General features: G+C 39.1%; 1 protein-coding gene across 2 annotated transcripts in view; it reads left to right on the top strand.

The window, feature by feature from the left end:
- Positions 1–13,184, top strand: part of GRIK4 (glutamate ionotropic receptor kainate type subunit 4) — a 665,019-nt gene that overhangs the window by 198,799 nt on the left and 453,036 nt on the right. For both annotated transcript variants that reach the window (XM_082273781.1, XM_082273780.1), the window contains exon 2: positions 4,192–4,321. The gene's annotated coding sequence lies outside the window, so the exon portion shown is untranslated. The remainder of the gene's footprint in view (positions 1–4,191; positions 4,322–13,184) is intronic.

The following is a 13,184-nucleotide window of genomic DNA, read 5'->3' as shown; positions in this document are numbered from 1 at the left end:
GCTGCCATAATACACACCATGTTTGGAGGTCAAATTGCTCTGCACATCACCCCAAAAACACCTTACCAACAGTAAAGTTTAGAGGTGGGAACATCATGGTGTGGGGTTGTTTTTCAGCGGTACTGGCATACTTCATGTCATTGAAGGAATGATAAATGGAAAAATTTAACAAGACATTCATGGTAAAAATCTGCTGCCATCTACTGGTACGATGAAGATGAAACAAGGGTGAAATTTCAGCAAGACATTGACCCAAAACACAAAGCCAAGGAAACTCTCAATTGGTTGTAAAGAAAGAAAATAAAGCTGCTAGAATGGTCCAGCCAATCACCTGACTTGAATCCAGTAGAAAATCTATGGAAATAATTAAAGATCAGAGTTCATGGAAGAGGCCCACAGAACCTCAAGATTTAAAGACTGTTTGTGTGGAAGAATGGGCCAAAATCATACCTCAGCAATGCATGTGACTAGTTTCTCTATAAAGAAGGTGTCTTGAAGCTGTATTTATCAACAAAGAATTTTGTATGAAGTTTTAAATAAATCTCACTACAATTTTACAGCACCAACAAAAAAAGCACCACTAACAACCCTAGACCATTCAGAGTATGAATAATTACCACTACTCTCTGAATATGGTGTTTTAGCCAGTTTTCTATCCATTTACAAACTGATTTTTTTAAGCCTGTAGATTTTACCTTACACATTAGTCATGTGGGGAACTGTGTCAAACAATTTTGCAAAATCCAAGTATACTATATGCATAGCCACTCCCTTGTCCGAGATTTTATTTACCTCCTTATAAAAAGAAATCAGATTAGACAGAAACACCTGAATCCATATGCTGTCTGTTGCTTAAAATATTCCAGCAATAACTCATCTATTAAATAAAAAGAAATCTCGTGCTTTATATGCTCACACCCTATTGAAGTGAAATCAAACGGAACGGTGTGTATAAATGTGAGTAAGTGTGCTGCAACTGAATTAAATTAAAAATGCAAAATAGTGAAAGAAAAACTAGACTAGTTGCGCACAAAAAATTATGAGAAAAATCACTGTGAATGTGACTGTACAATGAAACATAAGTGCTATAAGAGATGAATCAATGTGACTTCATCCAGAAAATAGCCCATGATAAATCAAAAGCAACCATAGAATAAACTGAAAAGTCCAAAATCCATAATATAATATAATGGTGAAAAAAGGAGTCCAAAAACAATATTGCTGTAATTGAAAATTTGTGAAATAAAAACATCACACTAGTTGCGCACAACAACCGTTGATGAAAACAATCCTAAAAACCCATAAATATACTTAAATATGATCAATTATTAGTGGTACATCAATATAACTGTGTCCAAAAAATCCAAAATATAGTCCATAATATAACAAAAGACCATATATAGGTGATGAATATAAGAAGTCCAAAAATCAATTTATAGTGTAAGTGAAAATGAGTCCAAAACAACTTCTGTAGTAGTGATAGGCCAAATGATCTTGTGAGATTCCAGTGCTAATAAAATAAGGTGACACCCAAAAGAGATCCACCACCGATGTGATCCACACCCCTCAAATTAGCAACTCACCCTCATTTGTTGTGATTTAATGGTATTGCACCAGTGGGGTCCCTCTTTTATATGCTTTTTCCACATGGTTTGGAGCTGAGGATAATTCCCCACCTTCCTGGTTTGCACGAGGGTCGCTGTCAGGATTGCCAAGTTGGATTACCATATACAGCAATATCATATACAGCGAGATTTGCCTTATCCACGAGTGGTAGGCAACAAATGAGGGTGAGTTGCTAATTTGAGGGGTGTGGATCACAGCGGTGGTGGATCTCTTTTGGGTGTCACCTTATTTTATTAGCACTGGAATCTCACAAGATCATTTGGTCTATCACTACTACAGAAGTTGTTTTGGACTCATTTTCACTTACACTATATATTGATTTTTGGACTTCTTATATTCATCACCTATATATGGTCTTTTGTTATATTATGGACTATTTTTTGGATTTTTTGGACACAGTTATATTGATGTATCACTAATAATTGATCATATTTAAGTATATTTATGGGTTTTTAGGATTGTTTTCATCAACGATTTTTGTGCGCAACTAGTGTTATGTTTTTCTTTCACTAATTTTCAATTACAGCAATATTGTTTTTGGACTCCTTTTTTCACCATTATTATATTATATTATATTATGGATTTTGGACTTTTCAGTTTATTCTATGGTTGCTTTTGATTTATCATGGACTATTTTCTGGATGAAGTCACATTGATTCATCTCTTATAGCACTTATGTTTCATTGTACAGTCACATTCACAGTGATTTTTCTCATCATTTTTTGTGTGCAACTAGTGTAATAACTCATCTATGTGGTATTTTATTAAACTCTCAGTATCTTCCCAGATATAGAAGTTAAACTAACAGGTTTATAGTTACTTGGTAAAGACTTTGATCCCTTTTTAAATATAGGCACCACATTGACCTTATGCCAATCTAGTGGTACTATTCCAGTCATTAAAGAGTCCCTAAAAATTAGAAACAACGGCTTTCAAATAACAGAGCTTAATTCTTTAGGATCCATGAGTGTATGCCACCTGGTCCAGGTGCTTTATTTAATGCAGTCATGCAATTAGATGCATAATTTGTGCCCCTAGAAAACCTGAAGGTGCTCCTTTGATTTTGGGCAACTCTGTGTGGTTAGGCTCTGAAAGAATCTCACACATGTGGTGTCGCCATACTTGGAAGGAGTAGAAGAATGTGTTTTGAGATGTAAGTATACCTATGATGTGTGCTATAATTAACCTATTAGTTGCCAACTTTGTGTAAAAATTAAATTTTCATTTTCTTTCCTGCATTTTCCACATGGCAAAAATTAAATTTTCAAAAGACTCACTATGCCTTTCAGAAAACACCTTGGAGAGTTTTCTTCCCAAAACAGGGTCATTTTGTGAACATTTTTACTGTCCTGGTGCTCCAGGGCCTCTAAAAATGTGATAGGTAGTCAGGAATTTAGATGCATAATTTGTGCCCTTAGAAAACCTTAGGGTGCTCCTTGGATTTTGGGTCCCTCTGTGTGGCTATGCTGTGGAAATGTGTCATACATGTGGTATCACCACACTGGGAAGGAGTGGCAGAATGTGTTTTGGGACATAATTCTAGGTATACCTATGATCTGTGCTAGAAAAATCCCTATTAGTTGTCAAATTTGTTTAACAAAAATACATTTTTCTTTTCTTTCCTGCATTTTCCATTTTCCACAAACTTGTGGCAAAAATTGCATTATACTTATCAGAAAACACCTTGGAGAGTTTTCTTTCCAAAATGGGGTCATTTTGTGGGTGTTTCCACTGTCCTGGTGCTCCAGGGTCTTCAAAAATGTAATAGGTACTCTGTGTACTAACTTCATAGGTACTGTGTAAAATGTGATAGGTACTGTGATAGGAAATTAGATGCGTAAGTTATGCCCCTTGCAAGCCCAAAGGTGCCACTTGGATTTTGGGCCACTCTATGCATCTAGGCTGTGAAAAAGTCTCACATGTGTGGCACCCCTGTACTCAGGAGGCATAGCAGAAGGTATTTTTGGTTGTAATTCTAAGTATGACTGTGCTGTGTGTGAGAAATAACTTGAAGAAAAAATGTTTTAATTTCATAATTTTTCTAAAAAAAACGTAAAAAAAAAAAAAAAAAAACTCTCCATACCTCATGATAAATGCCTTGGACTGTCTACTTTACAAAAAGGGGTAATTTGGGGTATTTGTACTGTCATACAACTTTGGTAATTGCTAATAAGATTAGAGTGTAATTTGGACTGATTTAAAAAGGGTCTTCAGAAGAAGAGATGTTAAAGGTCAATAGACTATAAAGTGTTACAAAAGGATTTCTAATGTTTTGCGGTTCCGTATGACTATAGCCATAAAGATAGATTACACTTTAAAGAAATTCAGCTCTATTTCATGCTTCTTTCAAATGAGAATTCTGAAAGTTTAGTGAGATGGTGCATTTAAACTATCCTCAAACAGATAAAAAATAAGTGTAGAAGTGTAAAAATCTACATGCATTTCAGTGAAATGTACAGTTTACTTTATATTCATGGGTATTGGTGCAAGTTATATGATCACATTTGTTAAGCTCCGATGTTTGGTAATTTTGTGCTAAGACCTGCCTTAAAATCTCTCTTACAGTTTCTGCAATTGCAGCAGTAAAATGGAGGTGTTCTTCCTGGAGCCTGTGTGATGTAGGGTGGGGAAGGATTTGGTGGTGGAAGTGAGTTTAACAGTTTCAGTTCCTTCAGCATTGGAGTTGATTTTGGGGGTAAGTAAGGAGTTAATGCATGTTTTTGCAATGTAAAATAGATAAAAGTAAATGTAAAACCCAAATAGGCCCACTGATTAAAAATCGAAACTCTACCTTATTTCACAGGGTTTTTTTGGCCACATTTAATAATCACATTTTTCTGTTCTAGAACACAGTTTTTTTACTATTACACTGCTGACTTCTACAACTAAAATTTTAGGCATTATACAAACCATTAATGCTTTTTAAAAACCACACTTCAGAAAGAAAAGTTTGCTAGTGTGGATTAATGGGCAGGCTTAGTGGTGTAAAATGTAATGGAAAACACCCACTGCAATAGAGTTCCTTGTATGTGATGCCAGCACATGTGTGTATGTGTGGTTGTAAAGCTAAATAGATAGTTTTTATAATTCAAGCCACCATTTCTACACTTGTCCAACCACTTTATTTCACACACCTTTATAATCCTTATGGACCAGAGCAATGTTTACCTTTCCACTATGAGCCTAATGATTCAATATCAACTTTGTTATTATGTAAGATAACATAGTAATATTGAAGTAATAGATATGCATTATTTTTTGTGACTAACAAACCTTTTTTGGGAAATATTGTCTTGCAAAAATGAATTTAATTGATATGCAATCTATAGACAATAACAGTAAAATAAATTGCTTGTACAATGTATCATGAAGTTATTTACAAATGAAATATAAGCATTTTAAGGGATATATGAAGAAATGAAGAAAAAAAAAAAGATGAGAGCAAAAAAAAAAAAAAAAAAAATCAGATGAAAATAAAAGCTATATAAGGAGGAAGGGGTTAATTTGGGCTAAAAGGGGTAAACGTGATTGTAAAGGCTGAAGGTTTTTTTTTTTATTTTTTACCTTAATGAATTTTATTAATTAAGGTAAATAAATATTCTGCATACAGCTCCCCCCAGACCCCCCCTTATACTTATCTGAGCCTGATCTCGATCCAGCACTGTGCACAAGAGCAGATCTCTCTTGCTTCTCTCCCTTCTCATTGGCTTAGAGACAGCAATGTATATGGACACACAGAGCTAGCTCAGGAGCAGGCCGCATGAGTGTCTTCATAGCAAGAACCTTTCTTTGGTGGGCACACGGTGGGGAAAATAGCCATAAGTGCTGGCGGGGGACCCCGGAAAAGGAGCACTGCTCTGTGGAAAATCATTCCATAGAGTAAGTAAGTATTATGTGTTTGTTATTTAAAAAAATAAAACATTAGCATTTACACTTAGACCGCATTCACACTGAAGCGGCACGACTCCTGCACGACATAATTGAAGTCAATGCAAGCCGCTCCGAGGTCGCCCCGAAGTAGTACAGGACCCTTTTTCTAAGTCGGAGCGACGGACCGCGACTTGTTAGGCTGACAAGTCGCCTGACAAGTCGCGGTAGTGTGAATGGAGGCTTACTTTAATTAAGGTTAATAATGTGTTAAATATGAACAAATTTTATTAGCATTTTTCTACTTGTAAGATTGACTGATATCATATGTAGATCAAAGGTCATCCCCTTGATCTGCAGATAAATGAACAAATGTAAAGAAAATGTTACACTGTTTGATAGTTTCACTACAGCTATAGTCATCTCAAAGATCTCTCCTACATTAGGGAAGAGGTAACATAGCTCAAACTGCACACATACTGGTCTCTAGTCAGTATTAAAATGTTTTATTATGTTAGCTGTCAATTAACCCATCCAATCATGTGATCTTCGTGACAGCCAACCACAGCGGTCACATGACCATCAGCCCTGCCACCGGCATTCTAAACCCCATAAAAAGGGCCAGCAGGTGCCGGCTCTAAGGAGTCAATGCAGAAAGATTGATGTTTAAGCGATGCTTTTTATTTTCTAAGCTAATAAAGAAGTACGCTTTCAAGATAACTTAGATCCCTTCATCATGCTTGGTTCTGAAACCCACTTATTATGGTCTCAAGTCTAAAATACCACTCAAAAATGTTCTAACATTTCTGTTGCCAAACACCAAGCATCTTACCTGATAAACCTTAAAGCTAGGTTGAAGTCAAATATATATTGTACTAACAGCCTCCATTTTCATAGTTTTACCTCAGCTTTCCTGCTACAGTAGTTGTAGTGGATGTATAAATATGACTGTACAGTCCAAAAGACACCAGTAAAGACCCATCTCTCTCAATGATTCACACAGACTTGGTCAGACACACTCCCTTTTCTGCAACAGCGGTCTGTGTGGGGAAGCTTGTGCTGAGAGGTGTGACTGTCACTAAGCTCTGCCAGCACACTACACAGAAGGGAAGTAAACAGCCTTTTCAAAATGCATTTTAAGTATTTCAAAACAAAAATCAGTCACAAACCATAACACGTGGGAGTTTAGGACTTTTAAAGGTGTGAAAATATTTTTTGGGCTTTTTATGTCTTTGAAAAAGCACAACCAATCTCTTCTGGTTCTTCTTTGCAACAATTGTAGGGCTTCATCTTAGTTCTGTGAAAGCAGGGGTGGGGTAACTGCTTGAACAACTGCTAGCAGTTATACAATGATTTGCAAAGATAATCCTAAACTCCAAATTAATTTCATCTCCAAATTACGTAGAGATAAAAATGGATATACACTCACTGGCCACTTTATTAGGTATACCTTGCCCATAGAACTGCCTTTATTCTTCGTGGCATAGATTTACCAAGGTGTTGGAAACATTCCTCAAAGATTTTGGTCCATATTGACTTGATAGCATTAGTTGCTGCTGATTTGTCGGCTGCACATCCATGATGCAAATCTCACCACATCCCAAAGGTGCTCTTTTAGATTGGGATCTGGTGACTGTGGAGGCCATTGAAGTGCAGTGAACTAGTTGTCATGTTCAGGAAACCAATTTGAGGTGACTTGAGCTTTGTGACATGGTGCATTATCCTGCTGGAAGAGGCCACCAGAAGATGGGTACACTGTAGTCATAAAGGGATGGACATGGTCAGCAACAATACTCAGGTAGGCTGTGGCATTTAAACAATGCTTAATTAGTACTAAGTGGCCCAAATTGTGCCAAGAAAACATCCCCCACACCATTACACCACCAGGCTGAACTGTTGATACAGGGCAGGATGGATCCATGCTTTTATGTTGTTTACGCCAAATTCTGACCCTACCATCTGAATGCCGAAGCTGATATTGAGACTCATCAGACCAGGCAACGTTTTTCCAATCTTGTATTGTCAAAGTTTGGTGAGCTTGTGTAAATTGTAGCCTTAGTTTCCTGTTCTTAGCTGACAGAAATGGCACCCAGTGTGGACTTCAAGGTTCAATTTGTGCATTCAGAGATTGGTATTCTGCATATCTTGGTTGTAAGGAGTGGTTATTTGAGTTACTGTTGCCTTTCTATCATCTTGAACCAGTTTGCCCATTCTCCTCTGACCTCTGACATCAACAATGCATTTTTTGTCCACACAACTGCCGTTCACTGGATATTTTGTCTTTTTCATAGCACTCTGTGCTTGTGAGTGAAAATCCCAGTAGATCAGCAGTTTTTGAAATACTCAGGCCAGCCTGCCTGGCACCAACATCTATGCCACGTTCAAAGTCCCTTCTTTCCCATTTTGATGCTCGGTTTGAACTTTAGCAAGTTGTGTCTTCATCATGACTAGTTGCCTGAATGCATTGAGTTGCTGCCATGTGATTGGCTGATTAGCAATTTTTGTTACCAAGCAATTGAACAGGTGTAACAAAAAGTGGCCTGTGAGTATATAATATCAAGTCTTTTACTCCCCAATGCTTTAATGTTGACCTAGATGTGAGTGCTTTTATTGACAATGCTTAGCTATACAGCGGATATAAAAAGTCTACACACCCCTGTTAAAATGTCAGGTTTCTGTGAGACAAAGATAAATCATTTTAGAACTTTTTCCACCTTTAATGTGACCTATAAATTCTACAACTCAATTAAAAAACAAACTGAAATCTTTTAGGAAGGGAAAGTAAAACAAAAAAAATAAAATAATGTGGTTGCATAAGTGTGCACACCCTCATAACTGTAGCTATGTTCAGAATTAAGCAATCACATTCAAACTCATGTTAAATAGGAGTCAGTACATTCCTGACATCATTTACCCACTTAAGCACCAGGCCTATTTCTGACACTTGTTCCTATCAAGTTAAAATCAGTATTATTTGCTAGAAAATTACTTAGAATCCCCAAATATATATATATATATATATTGTAAGGGATTAGCTCGGTGGTAGGCGTATGGGTGACCCCTTTGGGGGTGCGTTTTCACAGAGATAGCCGATTAGAGGTTGAAAAACAAGACTGATTTATTCATGCAATTTACTTAACACAATTGCAAGCATCAAAACAGCCAAAATAAAATAAAAGACAAAATAAATCCTTGCCTCTGTGGGCGGCTACCTTCTCACAGCTGGAACCTACCTAAGAAGTCTTTCCAACCTACTGTTGGGCCGACACTGCTGATCCTACAGCAGACACTCAAATGTCCATTTGTTTTCTTTTCACACAGCACAAACATTGTCCATTGAACATGTCCCTTTGTTTTCTTTCACACAGAAACATGTTCATTTATAACAGGATCCTTTACTCTTCAGATTCTTCACATTGAACACAGTTCATTTAACAGGTCCCTTTACTCTTCACACTCTTCACATGGAACACTTCTCTTCACACTCTTCACATGGAACACTTTGTCTTCTCACCTTTGAGACGTCTTCACTCGTGGTTACCCTCCTTAGCTTCACATCGCTGTAGGGGGTCTTCTCCCATGCTCACCAGCTTGTCGGGAGGCACACATCCGACTGTCCCCCTCTCCCAGCCCACACGGCGACAGGCGGCAGCAGTCCTTCTCCCATGCCCACACGGCGTCGGGAGGTACACGTATGTCTGTCCTCCTCTTCCCAGCTCACACAGCGACAGGAGGCAGCACTCAATAGACAAATTATAGAGGCCTTGATCTCCTCATTCTGAACAGCTGAATGGTTTTCAACTTCCTGCTGGCTCTTTTTGCAGCCAACACCCTATAGTATCAGTGAACTTTTCAAAGCAGGTGGGAATGTGTCTCCTCTCAGTGACTACATTCCCAGATTTACCTGACTTCCTGTCACATACCCCCCCCTCTTGTTTCAACCCTAGGGTTGGGACACATATTTCCAGGCACGCATGTGTCAGGCACTGCTGACTCACTGATAAGCCTCCTATTATCCTCAAGCTTCCGGATGAAACTGTTTCTGTCATCTTCACTGACAGATTTCTCATAAATGCCACACAGTTTGTCTCTCATCTCATATACACATTCTTCAACTGCATTTTTGGCATAATTTTGCTCCTTCTCGTTTCTGTCATCTTCATTGACAGCTTTCTCATAAATGTCAGACAGCTTGTCCCTCATAACCGTCTGTCCAATCCACCATGGAGGACCGTGATCCATAGGCAACTCAATTGGGCTAGTCTTAATGTCTTCAACATTCTTAAGACGCCTCTCTCTGCAATCCATAAATGTTTTCCACAAAACTTTGAGAACCTTTGCTTCACTAAGCTTTGTTCCAAGTAGGGACTCTTGACATCCCTCTGTGACTTGAGTTGCCTCTCCATACAGCTGTACACAATCATTGACTTTTTGTTGTAAAAGGGAATGATCTTCCTTCTTGAGCTTTGCTTGCTCTAAGATGCTGTGCAGAGGATTTTCCAATTGAGACAACAGGCTGTCACACATTTCTTCAAAGTGACCCCTGTTCCTTTTCCCAGAGATATCAATATCATTCAAACATTTCATATTCATAGGCAGATCTGAAGCATTTGCACTCATCAACTTCTTAAACTTTTCGCCCTCCTGAGCGAGTCGCAGTAAAGGCCTACTATTTGATTTGATATTCAGTTTATATTTCTTGCCAAACTCTTCACAGAAGTAGCCAACCAGAACATCATCAACTTTCCTTCCACCAACATAGGGGTTAAAGGCAACAACACAGTTGAACCCAGCGATCTGGGTGGTATCCATTATAGACCTCCTCTCTGCATCAGTGAAGAAGCATGGAACTGCAACACATTCTTTTACAGGTTTCTTCAATGCACTTTCTGCTGAACTATTTGACCGCTCAAGGTCACCTAGTTCCTTTTCTCTATCTGAATTCCACATGGAATGTATCTCAAGATCACGATCAAACTTCTGCCACCCGTCTTTCACCAGTTCCATTTTGGAAACACCCCCTGAAAGGCACTTATTCATTTGCTTCACGTTTTCACCAACAGCCTTAGTTTTCTCCACTAGGTGGCGTTTGCTTTTTTCTCCCAGATTTATATCACTTGCTTTAGTTTTCTCCGCTTTAGTTTTCTCCACTAGGTTTTCAGCCTGAACTGAGAAATCATCACATTTCTTACACAACTCTTTTGTTTGCTGAAGCTCTAATGATACATTTTCCAATGCTTGAAGTTTTTGAAGGAACGGTTTATTCCAAAGGGGTGATTCAAGCCACGTGTCATCACATTTCTGAGGCTCACTCAGGACAGACCCCAAAACACTGATCCTTTTAAAAACTGCATCAGGCACACTATCCCCTCTTTGGGACAGATCCTCTGTTGCCTGGAATTCCTCTTCCAGTTCCTGCAACGGAATCTTCATCTCTTCTACTTGCTGTTCTAAGGCTCGCTTAGACTTTTCTAGCTCCTGAACTCTTTTCACAACATCATCCTTGGAGCGGACCAAATCTTCCATTTCTGTACACAGCTGTTGGTTAACTCTTTCTAGTTCAGCCTTACACTCTAGAGCTTCCTCCAAAGAGCGAGCCAAGAACAGGGCTTTGCTCTCGTTATCACGCACCTCCGTTTCTGCACGTGCGCGTTCTTCTGCATATTTTGCAGACACAGTCTTCTCTTCACCAAGCATCTGATCAAACTTCTTTTTCACATCTTCAACACACTGTAATGAACCAACGCTTTCTTCCATGCGTTTTTTCATATCCGCTATCTGAGCTTGCAATGTTGCGACTTGCTCTGATAGGTTTTTCTTTGCTTCCGCCTCCTCTTTTAATTGTTCCAGGAAGCCATTTTTCTCATCTTCCATTTGTTTGAGCTTTGTGCTAAAACTCAGCCTTTGACACCTCTCTTCCTGTAAGAGTTCCTGCGTGTCTTGCAGCTGCGATTCCAAGATAGAAAAATCTTCCGCAATTTCTCTAGATTTGCTGTCTGCTTGAGAAAGCTGATTTGTGACACTGTCCAACTCAACCTGCAATCGGGTTGCCTTCTCTGACAGCTTAGCACACACTCGGTCACCTTCTGACACCTTGACTTGCGATTCCAGAAGCTGTGCCTCTACTTTTTTTCTCTTGTGTTCAGAATCTCCTTTTCCCTGCATAAGAGCCTTCACCTCATTGGCTAGCATCTGGGAATAAGAATGTAATTCTGCCACACAGGCTTCTTTCTCCTTTAACTGCTGCTGGAAACGTTGGGCTTCACCTTTCCAACTTTCACGTAATTCATCTACCACATTGCTCAAAGTGGTGAGCTCATACACAGTACTCAGTAATTTAGCCTCTCTTTCACTTTTCTCGTTGTCGCTGAGAGACAATGTCGTTTTCAGAGCGACATTCTGTTCCTGCGACTCCTGCAGGTCTATTTTTGTAACTTCCAAACACTGAAGACTTTTTTCCAGCTGATTACGCAACTCCAACATTTCACACATACTTTGCTTCTGCAAAGTCTGAATTTCAATTTCCTTTTCCATGAGGATGGTATCTTTCTCCTTTATAGTGTCTTGACATTTTTGCAACTCGACCAAAAGAAGAGCAGTGGATTCTTCCCACTGTAACACATGAGACTTGAGTAGTTCATTCATTTCCTGCAAGTTTCTATGCTCCATTTTAAGCAATTCCAAGGCTTGTTCCTTTTCTTCCATTTTCCGTTGCAAGGCATCCAACTCAGCCCTGCACACATACTCGGTTTCCTCCAAACCGATGGCCTCCATTGGCTGCTGGCGTCTCTGTTTCCAGCCTGCCATGCTCTCTTGATGAGCCTTTTGTTGAGCTGCAAAGCTCTGCTGAAAATCCGCATTTGCCTGCTGTTGAGCTGCATTTGCTTGCTGTTGAGCTGCATTTGATATAATCAGATGTTTCAACATCTCCTCCATTTTGAGTTTACTTTTCATCTGAGCACACTGCGTCTCCATAGCAGTTTCATCAGTGTTGCTAGGGACAACAACCTTCCTCTTTAGTAGACTCTCTTTAGGCATGGATGGGGCTGGTTCAGACGGTAGCATCCCCTCCATCCATAGAATCCGGTCTCTCATTTCATCTATCTTTGCATTCTTCAGGCGTTTTGAACGCCCCATCTTCAATAACTCCACAAACAAATTTTTCACAGTCCAGCAAAAAATTTTCAGACCACTGTCTCTTTAACACATGTAGTTTTTCTCTCTCTTGCAAGATCTCTTTTCCTGCACACACAGTTTGTGCAGTCACTTGCACCAGACACAACAAAGTTCATCAAATAATTTTGAGACCGCTGTCTCTTTAAAACACTTTTTTTTTTTCTGTCAGGATCTTCTCTCCTGCACACATAGATTGTGCAATCTCATGCACCAGATAAAGTTCATCCAACATTTGCACTTCCTTGCAGGGATCTTGCTGCTTCTGCCCGCATCCTCCACCATATGTAAGGGATTAGCTCGGTGGTAGGCGTATGGGTGACCCCTTTGGGGGTGCGTTTTCACAGAGATAGCCGATTAGAGGTTGAAAAACAAGACTGATTTATTCATGCAATTTACTTAACACAATTGCAAGCATCAAAACAGCCAAAATAAAATAAAAGACAAAATAAATCCTTGCCTCTGTGGGCGGCTACCTTCTCACAGCTGGAACCTACCTAAGAAGTCTTTCCAACCTA

Source organism: Pelophylax lessonae (genome assembly GCF_965119305.1).
Source record: "Pelophylax lessonae genome assembly, chromosome: 12".
In the NCBI taxonomy this organism is placed as follows: Eukaryota; Metazoa; Chordata; class Amphibia; order Anura; family Ranidae; genus Pelophylax; species Pelophylax lessonae.
Note: the sequence above shows the minus strand (reverse complement) of the source record. Positions and strands in the feature narration are given on the sequence as shown.